This window comes from Procambarus clarkii, chromosome 75 (assembly GCF_040958095.1).
Source record: "Procambarus clarkii isolate CNS0578487 chromosome 75, FALCON_Pclarkii_2.0, whole genome shotgun sequence".
Classification (NCBI taxonomy): Eukaryota; Metazoa; Arthropoda; class Malacostraca; order Decapoda; family Cambaridae; genus Procambarus; species Procambarus clarkii.
In genome coordinates, this window is record NC_091224.1 from 14,243,465 (window position 1) to 14,261,535 (window position 18,071).

Here is an 18,071-nt window from a genome sequence, read left to right on the forward strand (position 1 = left end):
GATAACAAGAACTTTTCACACTAGAGATGCTATACCGATGATGATACTTTTCAAAACGCTTGTGCTATCTAGAGTGGAGTACTGCTGCACAATGACAGCCCCTTTCAAAGCTGGAGAAATTGCTGACCTAGAGAGCGTGCAGAGATCCTTTACTGCTAGAATCCACTCAGTAAAACATCTAAATTACTGGGACCGACTAAAGAGCCTAAATCTGTACTCCCTTGAGCGCAGGCGGGAGAGATACATAATAATTTACACGTGGAAAATAATTGAGGGGCTGGTCCCAAACCTGCACACAGAAATAACACCACATGAGACCAGAAGACATGGCAGGATGTGCAGAATACCCCCGTTGAAAAGCAGAGGTGCAACAGGTACTCTGAGAGAGAACTCTATCAACATCAGAGGCCCGAGACTGTTCAACACGCTTCCACTACACATAAGGGGCATAACTGGCAAACCCCTCACAGTGTTCAAGAGAGAACTGGATAAGCACCTCCAAAGGATACCTGATCAACCAGGCTGTGACTCATACGTCAGGCTGCGAGCAGCCGCGTCTAACAGCCTGGTTGATCAGTCCAGCAACCAGGAGGCCTGGTCGACGACCGGGCCGCGGGGACACTAAGCCCCGGAAGCACCTCAAGGTAGCCTCAAGGTAGGTCTTTGTATGAGTGTGTGTGCGCGTGGTGGTGGTTATCTTGAGGTTAACTTGAGATGATTTCGGGGCTTTAGTGTCCCTGCAGCCCGGTCCTCGACCAGGCCTCCACCCCCAGGAAGCAGCCCGTGACAGCTGACTAACACCCAGGTACCTATTTTACTGCTAGGTAACAGGGGCATAGGGTGAAAGAAACTGCCCATTGTTTTTGGCCGCGTCCGGGATCGAACCCGGGACCACAGGATCACAAGTCCAGTGTGCTGTCCGCTTGGCTCCCTCCCTCCCTCCTGGTGGTGCTCCAGGCTGCTCTGTCCTCTCCACGGCAGTGCTGACCATCCAAGAGTAAACACACTGGTCACGTGGCCTCATGCTGATAGCAGAACCCAATTATTTTAAGTGTTGCGGTTTCGGGAAGAGCCACGAGGGTCGTTATTGCTGGTGGTGATTGATGGGTGTGTGACTGAGGCTTGCATGGTGCTGATAACGTGGGCTCTCATGGCCCACAAAGGTGCAGACCTCTCAAGCCTTCAGTACCAAAGGTGGTGTCTTGTATATGTGTCAAGAGCTCAGTGAAAATAAAGGAACATAATAAATGATCAAGAGGAAGCTCCTAGCCAGTCTGACTACATACCACATGGACGGGGATACGTTGAGAGGATAGAAGTTGAAATGTGAGGATGGAGTGAAGGAACGGTGCCCATGCTACCAACCACCTGAGCCATCGGGGATCGAACGCCAGACCTGCAGGAACCGAGGTGGTCGCTACACTTTTCTATCCTTCCCAACCTATCGCTTGAATGTACAGATTGTACATTCATTTTGTTTACCCACATGCACAAAATTTTAAATTTATTTTTTCGTGCCATTTAGTTTTCTAGGGGGTATAAGGCTGTGTGGGGTGGTAGTTTACCGGTTAACTACCAGTAGTTTACTGGTAGGTAGTTTACAAATGTGTGAGAAGCAGCTTGGGTAGTAGGCAGAGCTGGAACGAGCACGCAGCCCAAGCTAAATAAAACATTTACTCAGAGCCAAGCTTGAGTGCTTCTGCGAGGAGCAAAACCTGGACATTAATACTAAGTTGGCGCTCGATTTAAGCCTTCAACTTCTCCAGGATGTTCCTCGAGTTTATACTCGAACCGTCTCGTGTTCGAGTATAACCTGATATCCCTCAATGAACAGGGATATCAGGTTATTCACTGATATCAGTGAATAACCTGATATTCCTCAGGTTATTCACGGTGATGTTATTCACGAAGATATCATTCACGAAGATTTCATTCACGAAGATACATAACATCTCACAAAGGAGAAACATATAAATACACCAATTCATTTTCAATAATGAGATTATTTATTATTAGGCCTAGGCATCTATTAGGTCTAGGAAGGTAAGGTTAGTTTATTTTGTCTTTGCAACATAAGAAAACCTTTTTCCGTTTTTTTTCCAGATTTAATAGTACCAATTTCTACTTTCTAACTGCGTTATATGTCGGTATATGTACTATGGCCCTCCTCTCTTTCTCCTTTCTTTCTCTTTCACTTCTGTCTTCTTCCCGCTGAGTTTTTCCTAATCTTTCATCCCTTTTTCCTCTTGTTATCATTTCTCATACCTTTCATTTTCTTTTATCTCATCCATATTTTCCTTATTCCCCGTTCTCTTATTGTCCTTTATCCTTCAGACCTTTTCTCCTCCTGTTCAACATTTCAACAAGGTGTACTTGTCGGTCACACTGGTCTGTAGTTTAGTGCCTCGTACGTCCTCTTTCGTGAACATTGGGAAAAGACCTTTTTTCATATGAAAAGGAAAAGGATGTTTGCCTTTTCCAAAATTTACTAGATTTCCTATTTCAAGTAGTTTATTTTGTGTAATTACCAAAGTGTCTACGCTCGAGGTGTCCCGTCTTCCCAGTACTCTTTGTCGTATAACGATTTGAAACTACTGATGATTTTCGCCTCCACGACCACCACCTCACTTGTTCCAACCGTCTACCACTCTGCAAAAGTGAATTTTCTGATATATTTTCGGCACCTTTGTTTCTTTAGTGTAAATCTATGACCTCTTGTTTTTGAAGTTGCAGGTTTCAGGAATTCCACTTTGTCAGTTTTGTCGATTCCTGTTACTATTTTGTACGTAGTGATCATATCCCCTCTTTTCCCTGTATCGACTTGCTATGGCATATTTAGCGGCTCTAGCCTCTGTTTGTAGCACTTGTTTTCCAATTCCGAAAGCCATTTCGTAGCATGTCTTTGCACCTCTTCCAGTTTATTGATGATATGGGCACCAAAGCAAGTCCCAGCTGTCTGGGTACAAGTGACAGGATGAACAACCCAGCGGGTTTTCTTCCTATTGGGGAGTGTTGTACATGCTGCTATGGCGGTGTGTCCACTCACAGGATGAGTGGCGCTGCCCAATACTGTCACTATGGCGGTGTGTCCACTCACAAGATGAGTGGCGCTGCCCAATACTGTCACTATGGCGGTGTGTCCACTCACAAGATGAGTGGCGCTGCCCAATACTGTCACTATGGCGGTGTGTCCACTCACAGGATGAGTGGCGCTGCCCAATACTGTCACTATGGCGGTGTGTCCACTCCCAGGGTGAGTGGCGCTGCCCAATACTGTCACTATGGCGGTGTGTCCACTCACAAGATGAGTGGCGCTGCCCAATACTGTCACTATGGCGGTGTGTCCACTCACAAGATGAGTGGCGCTGCCCAATACTGTCACTATGGCGGTGTGTCCACTCACAGGATGAGTGGCGCTGCCCAATACTGTCACTATGGCGGTGTGTCCACTCACAGGATGAGTGGCGCTGCCCAATACTGTCACTATGGCGGTGTGTCCACTCACAAGATGAGTGGCGCTGCCCAATACTGTCACTATGGCGGTGTGTCCACTCACAGGATGAGTGGCGCTGCCCAATACTGTCACTATGGCGGTGTGTCCACTCACAGGATGAGTGGCGCTGCCCAATACTGTCACTATGGCGGTGTGTCCACTCACAAGATGAGTGGCGCTGCCCAATACTGTCACTATGGCGGTGTGTCCACTCACAAGATGAGTGGCGCTGCCCAGTACTGTCACTATGGCGGTGTGTCCAATCACAAGATGAGTGGCGCTGCCCAATACTGTCACTATGGCGGTGTGTCCACTCACAGGATGAGTGGCGCTGCCCAATACTGTCACTATGGCGGTGTGTCCACTCACAGGATGAGTGGCGCTGCCCAATACTGTCACTATGGCGGTGTGTCCACTCACAAGATGAGTGGCGCTGCCCAATACTGTCACTATGGCGGTGTGTCCACTCACAAGATGAGTGGCGCTGCCCAATACTGTCACTATGGCGGTGTGTCCACTCACAGGATGAGTGGCGCTGCCCAATACTGTCACTATGGCGGTGTGTCCACTCCCAGGGTGAGTGGCGCTGCCCAATACTGTCACTATGGCGGTGTGTCCACTCACAAGATGAGTGGCGCTGCCCAATACTGTCACTATGGCGGTGTGTCCACTCACAAGATGAGTGGCGCTGCCCAATACTGTCACTATGGCGGTGTGTCCACTCCCAGGGTGAGTGGCGCTGCCCAATACTGTCACTATGGCGGTGTGTCCACTCACAGGATGAGTGGCGCTGCCCAATAAACTCGCCCCTCGGGGCAAAATTTAAAAATTTACAACCGCTACATATTCCAATTTTGGCTTCACAAAAGCCGTGAACAGTTTCTTTAATATTTAATCATCCATATATTACAAAGCGATTATGAAGCTGAAAAGCTTAGCATAGGATCCTCGCACAATGTTTTTTGTGTTCCTCTGGTGACAGTCAGGAAGGAATCACATGGAATCACAATGCAACCCGTTCTCGCAAATTTAATAAGTCAATATTGACTTATTAAATATGTGCATAGGTGACATACTTAACATAATAGATACCCTTAAAAAGATTCATAGAAAACACCGACCTTACCTAACCTTGTTAGTATCTTAAGATAAGCATCTTATTGCTTCGTAATTACAATTATTACCTAACCTATAATAGGTATAGGTTAAGTAATAATTGTAATTACGAAGCAATAAGATGCTTATCTTAAGATACTAACAAGGTTAGGTAAGGTCGGTGTTTTCTATGAATCTTTTTAAGGGTATCTATTATGTTTAGTATATCACCTATGCACGTAGTTAATAAGTCAATATTGACTTTACGAATTTGCGAGAACGGGTTGCACAATGACAGACAGAAGGAATCCTGTAGTCTCCCCTCACTCCTGCAGAAGGAATCCTGTAGTCTCCCCTCACTCCTGCAGAAGGAATCCTGTAGTCTCCCCTCACTCCTGCAGAAGGAATCCTGTAGTCTCCCCTCACTCTTGCAGAAGGAATCCTGTAGTCTCCCCTCACTCCTGCAGAAGGAATCCTGTAGTCTCCCCTCACTCCTGCAGAAGGAATCCTGTAGTCTCCCCTCACTCCTGCAGAAGGAATCCTGTAGTCTCCCCTCACTCTTGTAGAAGGAATCCTGTAATCTCCCCTCACTCCTGCAGAAGGAATCCTGTAGTCTCCCCTCACTCTTGTAGAAGGAATCCTGTAATCTCCCCTCACTCCTGCAGAAGAAGCCCTCGTTACAGTAGGCTTCCCTTGCCGTTACGGCAGCAGTAAAGAGCCTGGTAAGAGGAAAATAAGAAATTCCGGCTTCGGTAACACAGAGAGAGAGAGAGAGAGAGAGAGAGAGAGAGAGAGAGAGAGAGAGAGAGAGAGAGAGAGAGGTGTTAGATTGGTCGATTGACTTCCACACTGACTCTGGCACAGTTACCAAATGCAAGTTACCCGCACATGGAAGATTGCGTCACTATAATTCGTTATGTTGCTTATATTCCCACTTATAACGGATATATATGTATGTACAGTATATGCGATGACCAGATTACGTTGCCGGGCGTATGATAAGTTTAACATATAAACACGCATCTTCTACAGATTCTCGGCTCATAATTTGCCAGCTTTATAAATAATTGCTCATTTGACTTTGTTGCATTACTCGTTTCTGTTGAATTGTTTTATTGAACGTTGAATAATAATACTTGTAAATGTTCGAAGACTGTGAGTTGCTGGATGTATGATAACTACACTAGTTGCTGGATGTATGATAACTACACTAGTTGCTGGATGTATGATAACTACACTAGTTGTTGGATGTATGATAACTACACTAGTTGCTGGATGTATGATAACTACACTAGTTGCTGGATGTATGATAACTACACTAGTTGCTGGATGTATGATAACTACACTAGTTGCTGGATGTATGATAACTACACTAGTTGCTGGATGTATGATAACTACACTAGTTGTTGGATGTATGATAACTACACTAGTTGTTGGATGTATGATAACTACACTAGTTGCTGGATGTATGATAACTACCCTAGCTGCTGGATGTATGATAACTACACTAGTTGCTTGATGTATGATAACTACACTAGCTGCTGGATGTATGATAACTACACTAGTTGCTGGATGTATGATAACTACACTAGTTGTTGGATGTATGATAACTACACTAGTTGTTGGATGTATGATAACTACACTAGTTGCTGGATGTATGATAACTACACTAGTTGCTGGATGTATGATAACTACACTAGTTGCTGGATGTATGATAACTACACTAGTTGCTGGATGTATGATAACTACACTAGTTGCTGGATGTATGATAACTACACTAGTTGCTGGATGCATGATAACTAGACTATGTGAGGAGGGAGATAAGCATACCCTCCTTCTCCATAGGACACTGAGGCTCACAAAGCTGGAGTATGGAGGTAGGACTCCAGCTCCAGAGCCCCAGAGCTTAGAGATGGTGGTGGCATCCGCTTAGTCACGGGTGCGTACCAAGCCTCGACCCCCGTCCATACTGACGGGACTTCCTCCTGTGTCCGTGTCGCTCCTGGTTCAGTGTTGGTGCCGGGAGTCGGAGCGTAAATGTAACGGGTACAGTAAGGCAAGTAGGGAGAGTAGCAATAGGGGAATACAGTGCTAAACGACACTTCCTCATAATCACTGTTCGGGAAGTACTGATGGTTTCAAGCCAGGGTCCGGAGATGGCTTTGGAGCGGTGCTCGTGGATGGGACGCGCTGCTGCGGCAGTCTTCCCGACATAACATCTGCTACTTTCACTGCAGAACTGTCCGGCATCACTGTAGCAGCAGTCATGGGTAAGTTTGCCCCTGGAGTCGTCCCACTCCACAACACGGAGTGTGTGCTTCAGATCCTAGGAGCCTACACACCTTCATCCATTCCGTATTAGAAATACTGGAGTGGTCGCTTATAGTCCAGGCGACGCGGCAGACTTGGGCTGTCTGCTGGCTCCCGGCGCACATCAACATAAGGTGAGGTGACCTGCTGTCTGCAGTCCCTCTATAGTCTACCTTGAGGTTACCTTGAGGTGCTTCCGGGGCTTAGCGTCCCCGCGGCCCGGTCGTCGACCAGGCCTCCTGGTTGCTGGACTGATCAACCAGGCTGTTAGACGCGGCTGCTCGTAGCCTGACGTATGAGTCACAGCCTGGTTGATCAGGTATCCTTTGGAGGTGCTTATCCAGTTCTCTCTTGAACACTGTGAGGGGTTTGCCAGTTATGCCCCTTATGTGTAGCGGAAGCGTGTTGAACAGTCTCGGGTCTCTGATGTTGATAGAGTTCTCTCTCAGAGAACCTGTTGCACCTCTGCTGTTCAACGGGGGTATTCTGCACATCCTGCCATGTCTTCTGGTCTCATGTGATGTTATTTCTGTGAACTACCTGTGAACTGTCTACTTTAGGTCCGTTATAGACACCCACAAGACACACGCAGCAGCCTTGCCAACATGTTTACGACTCCTCAACAAGACCAGACAAGGCTCCCAGACGTGACGGTGACCCGCCCGCCTCTAGCATGCCAAGACGTAATAGTCAACGGGGTAGTGTGACAAGACCTCGTATGGGTCACACCAGGCTGATACATGGCGGGTTACTGCCCTCTGGGGAAGTGGTCCCACGTGAGCCTTGTGTTGCCTGGTAGCCCAGCCTGGAACACTTCCCTCACAGGCTCCAGGTGAGACTAGGGAATATCAGGGGGGATACCTGGTGTCCCTGATGATGGCAGCTTACGTCGGGTTGCCATCTATCAGATCACATGAGATAGATAACAAACGCCGAATAATACAAAATAAATTCATAAAGTAAAAGTAATGAGGATAGAAAAAATTTGCTTACAGTAATAGAAAATATAAATATAAATAGATAGAAAAGATAAGTTAGAAAAAGATAAGTTATACGAGACGTAGATAAAAAAACGAATATAATATATAGATACAATAAAAGTATGATAATATATATAGATACATAACGGATTTGAAAGAATACAGATATCTAAAAGTGATGTCATGGATGTTACCATTAGCAATGCTGGTAGTGTCTGGTCACTGGAACTGAAGCGAGACGCGCTCTGAAGGTTTGGGCAGCTGCAACATTTGCAACTGCAGCCTCATCCCTTTCAGCGGCTGTGATCGATTCTGAACGTGCTTTCAGAGCTTGGAACTCGTGATCCACATAGCTCAAAGGCCCTCCCTGCTGCTGCCTCGGCCAGGTCACACCCCTTGGGAGTAGAAGCTACTTGCTTGCTGGTGTGTTGGTCACTGGTGGTCCAGGTTCACTGGTGGACCAGGTTCATGCTGGTGTGTTGGTCACTGGTGGACCAGGTTCATGCTGGTGTGTTGGTCACTGGTGGACCAGGTTCACTGGTGGACCAGGTTCATGCTGGTGTGTTGGTCACTGGTGGACCAGGTTCACTGGTGGACCAGGTTCATGCTGGAGTGTTGGTCACTGGTGGACCAGGTTCATGCTGGTGTGTTGGTCACTGGTGGACCAGGTTCATGCTGGTGTGTTGGTCACTGGTGGACCAGGGTCACTGGTGGTCCAGGTTCATGCTGGTGTGTTGGTCACTGGTGGACCAGGGTCACTGGTGCTCCAGGTTCATGCTGGTGTGTTGGTCACTGGTGGTCCAGGTTCATGCTGGTGTGTTGGTCACTGGTGGATCAGGTTCATGCTGGTGTGTTGGTCACTGGTGGTCCAGGTTCATGCTGGTGTGTTGGTCACTGGTGGACCAGGTTCATGCTGGTGTGTTGGTCACTGGTGGTCCAGGTTCATGCTGGTGTGTTGGTCACTGGTGGACCAGGTTCATGCTGGTGTGTTGGTCACTGGTGGTCCAGGTTCACTGGTGGACCAGGTTCATGCTGGTGTGTTGGTCACTGGTGGTCCAGGTTCACTGGTGGACCAGGTTCATGCTGGTGTGTTGGTCACTGGTGGACCAGGTTCATGCTGGTGTGTTGGTCACTGGTGGTCCAGGTTCACTGGTGGACCAGGTTCATGCTGGTGTGTTGGTCACTGGTGGACCAGGTTCATGCTGGTGTGTTGGTCACTGGTGGTCCAGGTTCACTGGTGGACCAGGTTCATGCTGGTGTGTTGGTCACTGGTGGTCCAGGTTCCAATCGGTTTCTGGGCACGTAAAGGATGGCCCGTCAGGTAAACAGACGACTTCGTATATTCTGGATCTGCCACCAACACCAACCACACAGATCTCTTCCCTCCTGATTGTGTGTCCGCAGGTGTTGATGCTGTGTGTGTGTGTACTCACCTAGTTGTACTCACCTAGTTGTGTTTGCGGGGGTTGAGCTCTGGCTCTTTGGTCCCGCCTCTCAACCGTCAATCAACAGGTGTACAGATTCCTGAGCCTACTGGGCTCTATCATATCTACACTTGAAACTGTGTATGGAGTCAGCCTCCACCACATCACTTCCTAATGCATTCCATTTGTCAACCACTCTGACACTAAAAAAGTTCTTTCTAATATCTCTGTGGCTCATTTGGGCACTCAGTTTCCACCTGTGTCCCCTTGTGCGTGTTCCCCTTGTGTTAAATAGACTGTCTTTATCTACCCTATCAATTCCCTTCAGAATCTTGAATGTGGTGATCATGTCCCCCCTAACTCTTCTGTCTTCCAGCGAAGTGAGGTTTAATTCCCGTAGTCTCTCCTCGTAGCTCATACCTCTCAGCTCGGGTACTAGTCTGGTGGCAAACCTTTGAACCTTTTCCAGTTTAGTCTTATCCTTGACTAGATATGGACTCCATGCTGGGGCTGCATACTCCAGGATTGGCCTGACATATGTGGTATACAAAGTTCTGAATGATTCTTTACACAAGTTTCTGAATGCCGTTCGTATGTTGGCCAGCCTGGCATATGCCGCTGATGTTATCCGCTTGATATGTGCTGCAGGAGACAGGTCTGGCGTGATATCAACTCCCAAGTCTTTTTCCTTCTCTGACTCCTGAAGAATTTCCTCTCCCAGATGATACCTTGTATCTGGCCTCCTGCTCCCTACACCTAACTTCATTACATTACATTTGGTTGGGTTAAACTCTAACAACCATTTGTTCGACCATTCCTTCAGTTTGTCTAGGTCTTCTTGAAGCCTCAAACAGTCCTCTTCTGTTTTAATCCTTCTCATAATTTTAGCATCGTCCGCAAACATTGAGAGAAATGAATCGATACCCTCCGGGAGATCATTTACATATATCAGAAACAAGATAGGACCGAGTACAGAGCCCTGTGGGACTCCACTGGAGTGTGTGTGTGTGTGTGTGTGTGTGTGTGTGTGTGTGTGTGTGTGTGTGTGTGTGTGTGTGTGTGTCCGCAGGTGTTGATGCTGCGTGTGTCCACAGGTGTTGATGCTGTGTGTGTCCACAGGTGTTGATGCTGTGTGTGTCCACAGGTGTTGATGCTGTGTGTGTCCACAGGTGTTGATGCTGTGTGTGTCCACAGGTGTTGATGCTGTGTGTGTCCGCAGGTGTTGATGCTGTGTGTGTCCACAGGTGTTGATGCTGTGTGTGTCCACAGGTGTTGATGCTGTGTGTGTCCACAGGTGTTGATGCTGTGTGTGTCCACAGGTGTTGATGCTGCGTGTGTCCACAGGTGTTGATGCTGTGTGTGTCCACAGGTGTTGATGCTGTGTGTGTCCACAGGTGTTGATGCTGCGTGTGTCCACAGGTGTTGATGCTGCGTGTGTCCACAGGTGTTGATGCTGTGTGTGTCCACAGGTGTTGATGCTGCGTGTGTCCACAGGTGTTGATGCTGTTTGCAAAACCTTTTTCGTGAAGGTAGGGAAGCACAGTAGTCTACATCCCCGACTCACAACCGACGGATCCTGGTTATATCCCCGGAGAGGACAGAAAACGGTTTGGGCATGTTTCCTTTTAACTAATGTCTCTGTTCACCCTAGCAGTAAAATAGACACCCGGAAGGTAGGCACGGCTGTTGTGGCCAGCACCCTGGGAGAGGTCAGCTGTTGACCTGTGTGTGTGGGGGGGGGGGTCAATTACTACCCAGTGGGCACAGTACCCACCTTGGCACTAGTACTACCCAGTGGGCACAGTACCCGCCTTGGCACTAGTACTACCCAGTGGGCACAGTACTCGCCTTGGCACTAGTACTACCCAGTGGGCACAGTACCCACCTTGGCACTAGTACTACCCAGTGGGCACAGTACCCACCTTGGCACTAGTACTACCCAGTGGGCACAGTACCCGCCTTGGCACTAGTACTACCCAGTGGGCACAGTACCCACCTTGGCACTAGTACTACCCAGTGGGCACAGTACCCACCTTGGCACTAGTACTACCCAGTGGGCACAGTACCCACCTTGGTACTAGTACTACCCAGTGGGCACAGTACCCACCTTGGTACTAGTACTACCCAGTGGGCACAGTACCCACCTTGGTACTAGTACTACCCAGTGGGCACAGTACCCACCTTGGTACTAGTACTACCCAGTGGGCACAGTACCCACCTTGGTACTAGTACTACCCAGTGGGCACAGTACCCACCTTGGCACTAGTACTACCCAGTGGGCACAGTACCCACCTTGGCACTAGTACTACCCAGTGGGCACAGTACCCACCTTGGTACTAGTACTACCCAGTGGGCACAGTACCCACCTTGGTACTAGTACTACCCAGTGGGCACAGTACCCACCTTGGTACTAGTACTACCCAGTGGGCACAGTACCCACCTTGGCACTAGTACTACCCAGTGGGCACAGTACCCACCTTGGCACTAGTACTACCCAGTGGGCACAGTACCCACCTTGGCACTAGTACTACCCAGTGGGCACAGTACCCACCTTGGTACTAGTACTACCCAGTGGGCACAGTACCCGCCTTGGCACTAGTACTACCCAGTGGGCACAGTACCCACCTTGGCACTAGTACTACCCAGTGGGTATGTGCGCGTGCCTACTGGACTAGTTTGAGCGAATACACGACATAACCAAAATTTTATGTTTAGGTCGCATGGTAACTCCTCGGCCACCTTTCCGCCAAACACACACCGAAACTACGACGTTGGTACAACGTTCGAACAAGCTTTAACACCTCCTAACCAGTTATAACAACCAATATAGCAAGTTGTAACAAAGTTCTAATACGTCATAAACACGTTAAGCCAAGATGTAACAACTTTATTACAAGTTGTAACAAGCGGAAAATAGAGACAGTTACGGTTTGTGTTTCCAGGGTTGTCACCGTGATGTGTGATGAAGCCCCAGACCTGTACAAGGCTCAGGAGCATGAAGTGTTGTGGCCTGAGTGCCCTCAGCAGCCAGCACATCTGCTCCTTCATTCCACAGGACCTTGATCATCTTCCCATGACTCGATAGCACTTTTACCGTTTTCTTGATTTCAGCTGTTATCCTCCCTCCCCCCCCTGCTTCCTGCTTGACCTTCCTTGAGGCTTTGAAGGGGGCGCCCTTACCTGAAACCAACCCGTTCTCGCACTTTCGTATAGTCAATATTGACATTAAATACGTGCATATGTGACATACTAAACATACTAGTTTACCTTGAAAAGCTTCATAGAAAACACCGACCTTACTTAACCTTCATAGTATGTTAAGATAAGCGTCTTATTGTTTCGTAATTACAATTATTACTTAACCTATTATAGGTATAGGTTAAGTAATAATTTTAATTACGAAGCAATAGGATGCTTATCTTAACATGCTAAGAAGGTTAGGTAAGGTCGGTGTTTTCTATGAAGCTTTTCAAGGTAAACTAGTATGTTTAGTATGTCACATATGCACGTATTTAATGTCAATATTGACAGTAAGAAAGTGCGAGAACGGGTTGCCTGGAATATGCCTGGAGTAGGTTGTGAGAGTTGTGGTGCTCAGTGCTCATCACTGCTCCCCTTGTGCTCACTTCTAGGTACCTTGATGCTACAACAGTGAGCTCTCCTTGCGTTGACGAGACTCGGTTCTCAAGCCGTGATTTGAATAATTTTCAAGGAATTATTTTGGTTATTACTGCGTTCCCCGGTCCAGCCCTGCCGTTAGCAAAGTTACCAGATCCATTACTGTAGATTTGATAGAATTCATTTCTTGTTTCTTTATTAATTTTGTCGAGATTATATTTACATATCTTCTTGCGGCAACTTGATGGACTTCTTCGTTGGCATCTCATATGTTTGAATATTACTCGGCTTTTCCTCCCAGGGATCTGGTGGCATCTGCACAGGCGTCAACTCTATATCATTTACAAATCCCACACACTTAAAGCATAATATCCACCCACACACACCCACACACACACACACACACACACACACACACACACACACACACACACCCACACACACCCACACACACACACACACACACACACACACACACACACACACACACACACACACACACACACACACACACACACACACACACAAACGAGAGAGAGAGAGAGAGAGAGGCTTGTACATCTAGCTGCTTCCTGAGAAGAAGCCACTTCCATGGCAACTTCCCTTACTGCAGACCTAACATCAAGGTTCTTTTTAAGCAACTCTGCAAGTGAGGGTTGTAATGTAAGATTCCCCTCAACACACACACACACACACCCATATGTGCAGGTGCCTGATAGATGAGTGGGTAGCGCTCTGGACTAGTAATCCTAGGGTCCGGATTCAATCCCCGGTGATGGCAGAAATAAAATGAGCAGAGTTCCATTCACTCTGATGCTCCTGTTACCTAGCAGTAAATAGGTACCTGGGAGTTACAGCTGCTATGGGCTGATTCCTGGGGATGTGTGCGCGCGCGTGTGTGTGTGTTAGAGAGAAATATATGTAGTAGATATAATAGAGGAAAAATAGATGGGTTAGAAAAGCGGGGGTCCAGGAGCTAATAGCTCGATTCTGCAGACACAAATAGTAAATACACAGCACAAGAGAGACGGGAATCATTACACCATTATCTGACACTTAACGGGGCCCAAGAGCTGAAGCACTTTCTGCCAGCCGGCGAGGGAGGGAATTATGAAGGAGAAAGCGCCAAGCCATTACGACTATATAGCACTGGGAAGGGATCAGGCTAAGGATTTGGGATTGGACAGGGGGAAGGAATGGTGCCCAACCACTTGGACGGTCGGGCCGGCGAGCACACATATAGGAAAGCGCACCGTCCCACGGCTATACGGACTTGGCAGCCCAAATAGCCTCAAATAGCCTCGACCAGGCCTCCACCTCCAGGAAACAGCCCGTGACAGTTTACTAACTCCCAGGTACCTATTTTACTGCTAGGTAACAGGGGGAGAGTTTGTGGAACAGCTTGAGGGCGAATTGAAATATGCGGAGTTAGTGATGATTGTTCACTGCTGTTTTCAAGCTGTTGAATGTTCAAAATTGTTCACTATCATGTTCTTAATCTGTTCTTCACGGCTAGAATGCAGGAGGAACACGAGAGGTTTGATTTTTTTTTTCCCACGATGGTCTCCATAGGGACCCCGTTACTATCGACATTGAGGTCATCTATTATTCAGGAGCCGAGGCTACGAACCTCGTTTAAGACAACGACCCGCAAGTGGCCTCATATGGTAGGGAATTATGTGGATAATTAGGATCTGAATCCATATATCCTTATTGGTTAACTTTTATCCTATTCTTGGCCGTCTCCCTTTCACCTTACATACGTCTCTCATCCTATCCTTGCTACATCTCACATACCTCCCTCACCCTATCCTTGCCTCACCTCACATACCTCCCTCACCCTATCCTTGCCTCACCTCACATACCTCCCTCACCCTATCCTTGCCTCACCTCACATACCCCCCTCACCCTATCCTTGCCTCACCCCCACATTCCTCCCTCACCCTATCCTTGCCTCACCCCCACATTCCTCCCTCACCCTATCCTTGCCTCACCCCCACATTCCTCCCTCGCCCTATCCTTGCCTCACCCCCACATTCCTCCCTCACCCTATCCTTGCCTCACCCCCACATACCTCCCTCACCCTATCCTTGCCTCACCCCCACATTCCTCCCTCACCCTATCCTTGCCTCACCCCCACATTCCTCCCTCACACTATCCTTGCCTCACCTCACATTCCTCCCTCACACTATCCTTGCCTCACCTCACATTCCCTCACCCTATACTTGCTTCACCTCACATACCTCCCTCACCCTATCCTTGCCTCACCTCACATACCCCCTCACCCTATCCTTGCCTCACCTCACATACCTCCCTCACCCTATCCTTGCCTCACCTCACACACCTTCCTCACCCTATCCTTGCCTCACCTCACATTCCTTCCTCACCCTATCCTTGCCTCACCTCACATTCCTTCCTCACCCTATCCTTGCCTCACCTCACATTCCTCCCTCACCCTATCCTTGCCTCACCTCACACACATCCCTCACCCTATCCTTGCCTCACCTCACATTCCTTCCTCACCCTATCCTTGCCTCACCTCACATTCCTCCCTCACCCTATCCTTGCCTCACCTCACACACATCCCTCACCCTATCCTTGCCTCACCTCACACACATCCCTCACCCTATCCTTGCCTCACCTCACATACCTCCCCTCACCCTATCCTTGCCTCACCCTCACATGCCTCCCTCACCCTATCCTTGCCTCACCCCCACATTCCTCCCTCACCCTATCCTTGCCTCACCGTCACATGCCTCCCTCACCCTATCCTTGCCTCACCCTCACATTCCTCCCTCACCCTCTCCTTGCCTCACCCCCACATTCCTCCCTCACCCTATCCTTGCCTCACCCCCACATTCCTCCCTCACCCTATCCTTGCCTCACCCCCACATTCCTCCCTCACCCTATCCTTGCCTCACCCCCACATTCCTCCCTCACCCTATCCTTGCCTCACCCTCACATGCCTCCCTCACCCTATCCTTGCCTCACCCTCACATGCCTCCCTCACCCTATCCTTGCCTCACCCTCACATGCCTCCCTCACCCTATCCTTGCCTCACCCCCACATTCCTCCCTCACCCTCTCCTTGCCTCACCCCCACATTCCTCCCTCACCCTATCCTTGCCTCACCCCCACATTCCTCCCTCACCCTATCCTTGCCTCACCCCCACATTCCTCCCTCACCCTATCCTTGCCTCACCTCACATGCCTCCCTCACCCTATCCTTGCCTCACCTCACATGCCTCCCTCACCCTATCCTTGCCTCACCTCACATGCCTCCCTCACCCTATCCTTGCCTCACCTCACATGCCTCCCTCACCATCACACAAGAAGCGTGACCGCCCATTCGTATCCTTCAGCACTGAACTCGTTAATGTGTAGTTATTACTCACTCACTCACTCACTCACTCACTCACTCGCTAAACTCACCCCCGTGAGGTTTATATATTTGCAACACAGCATATATTGATCAGCGGTGTTTGTCAGTGGGGGGTGTCCTGCTACCGGCTAAGTGACTCACTCCTGGGGTTGGGGGGAGGTTGTAGGGGGGTTTAGGGGAGGTTGTGGGGGGGGGGGGGAGGGGGAGTGCGTGTGCGATGAGTTAAAAGATGATCTTGTAGTTCATGTTTTGTTGATCTTCGTGTAGTGGTCAACTGTTCATTTGGAGGCGGTGTGTGTGTGTGTGTGTGCTTTCCGTGGTGGTGGTGGGGGTGTTGGTGTGGGGTTGACGAGGGTTGATGGAGTATTGTGGTGGTGGGGTGTTGTCATGGTAGGGGTGTTGTGCTTACACCGTAGATTCCCGCCTTCACTACTGGTACTGTTTACCACCACCACCACCACTACCACCACCTACAGTCACTCCCCACCACCACCATCCGCTGCCACCTACCTCTTCCATGCAGCACATACTTAACAGCATGCTATCTATCGAACGGATTATAGATTTACTGATGATAGAGTGTTATTAACCCCCTTGTTGCTTCTTCTCTTGTTCTCTCCCTTCTGCACTCTCCTTCTCCCTCTCATTCTCTCCATTTTTTCATTCTTCCCCCCTCCGCCATCTTCACTTACCTGCTTATTATGTCTTTCACTCCTTCCTCTACCCTCTCTCCGTTCCCTCTTCCTCTTTGTTGTCTTTCCCTCTCCATTCACGTACATTGGTCGATACAACGAAGGTCCCGCTTCTTGCAGGGTCGACGTTCGATCCCCAATGGTCTAGTCTGGCTATGCAGCGTTCATTGTCTCCGTGAACCCCAGCTCTCATCCTATCCTCATAATCTAGCCCTTATCCTGCCCCTATGTGCTATATTATATATATATATATATATATATATATATATATATATATATATATATATATATATATATATATATATATATATATATATATATACAACAAAGGACACAGCAAAGCCTGTATCACTATCTTACAGGAGATCTAAGAGCTTCTGCAAGCTATCTTACAGGAGATCTAAGAGCTTCTGCAAGCTATCTTACAGGAGATCTAAGAGCTTCTGCAAGCTATCTTACAGGAGATCTAAGAGCTTCTGCAAGCTATCTTACAGGAGATCTAAGAGCTTCTGCAAGCTATCTTACAGGAGATCTAAGAGCTTCTACAAGCTATCTTACAGGAGATCTAAGAGCTTCTGCAAGCTATCTTACAGGAAATCTAAGAGCTTCTGCAAGCTATCTTACAGGAGATCTAAGAGCTTCTGCAAGCTATTTTACAGGAGATCTAAGAGCTTCTGCAAGCTATCTTACAGGAGATCTAAGAGCTTCTGCATGCTATCTTACAGGAGATCTAAGAGCTTCTGCATGCTATCTTACAGGAGATCTAAGAGCTTCTGCCAGCTATCTTACAGGAGATCTAAGAGCTTCTGCAAGCTATCTTACAGGAGATCTAAGAGCTTCTGCCAGCTATCTTACAGGAGATCTAAGAGCTTCTGCCAGCTATCTTACAGGAGATCTAAGAGCTTCTGCCAGCTATCTTACAGGAGATCTAAGAGCTTCTGCAAGCTATCTTACAGGAGATCTAAGAGCTTCTGCATGCTATCTTACAGGAGATCTAAGAGCTTCTGCATGCTATCTTACAGGAGATCTAAGAGCTTCTGCAAGCTATCTTACAGGAGATCTAAGAGCTTCTGCATGC

At 48.3% G+C, this 18,071-nt stretch overlaps 1 protein-coding gene across 1 annotated transcript in view; it reads left to right on the top strand.

Moving 5' to 3' along the window:
* The window catches only part of unc-119 (unc-119 lipid binding chaperone), a 143,523-nt gene that overhangs the window by 107,920 nt on the left and 17,532 nt on the right, over positions 1–18,071 (top strand). The gene's annotated exons all lie outside the window — the stretch shown is intronic.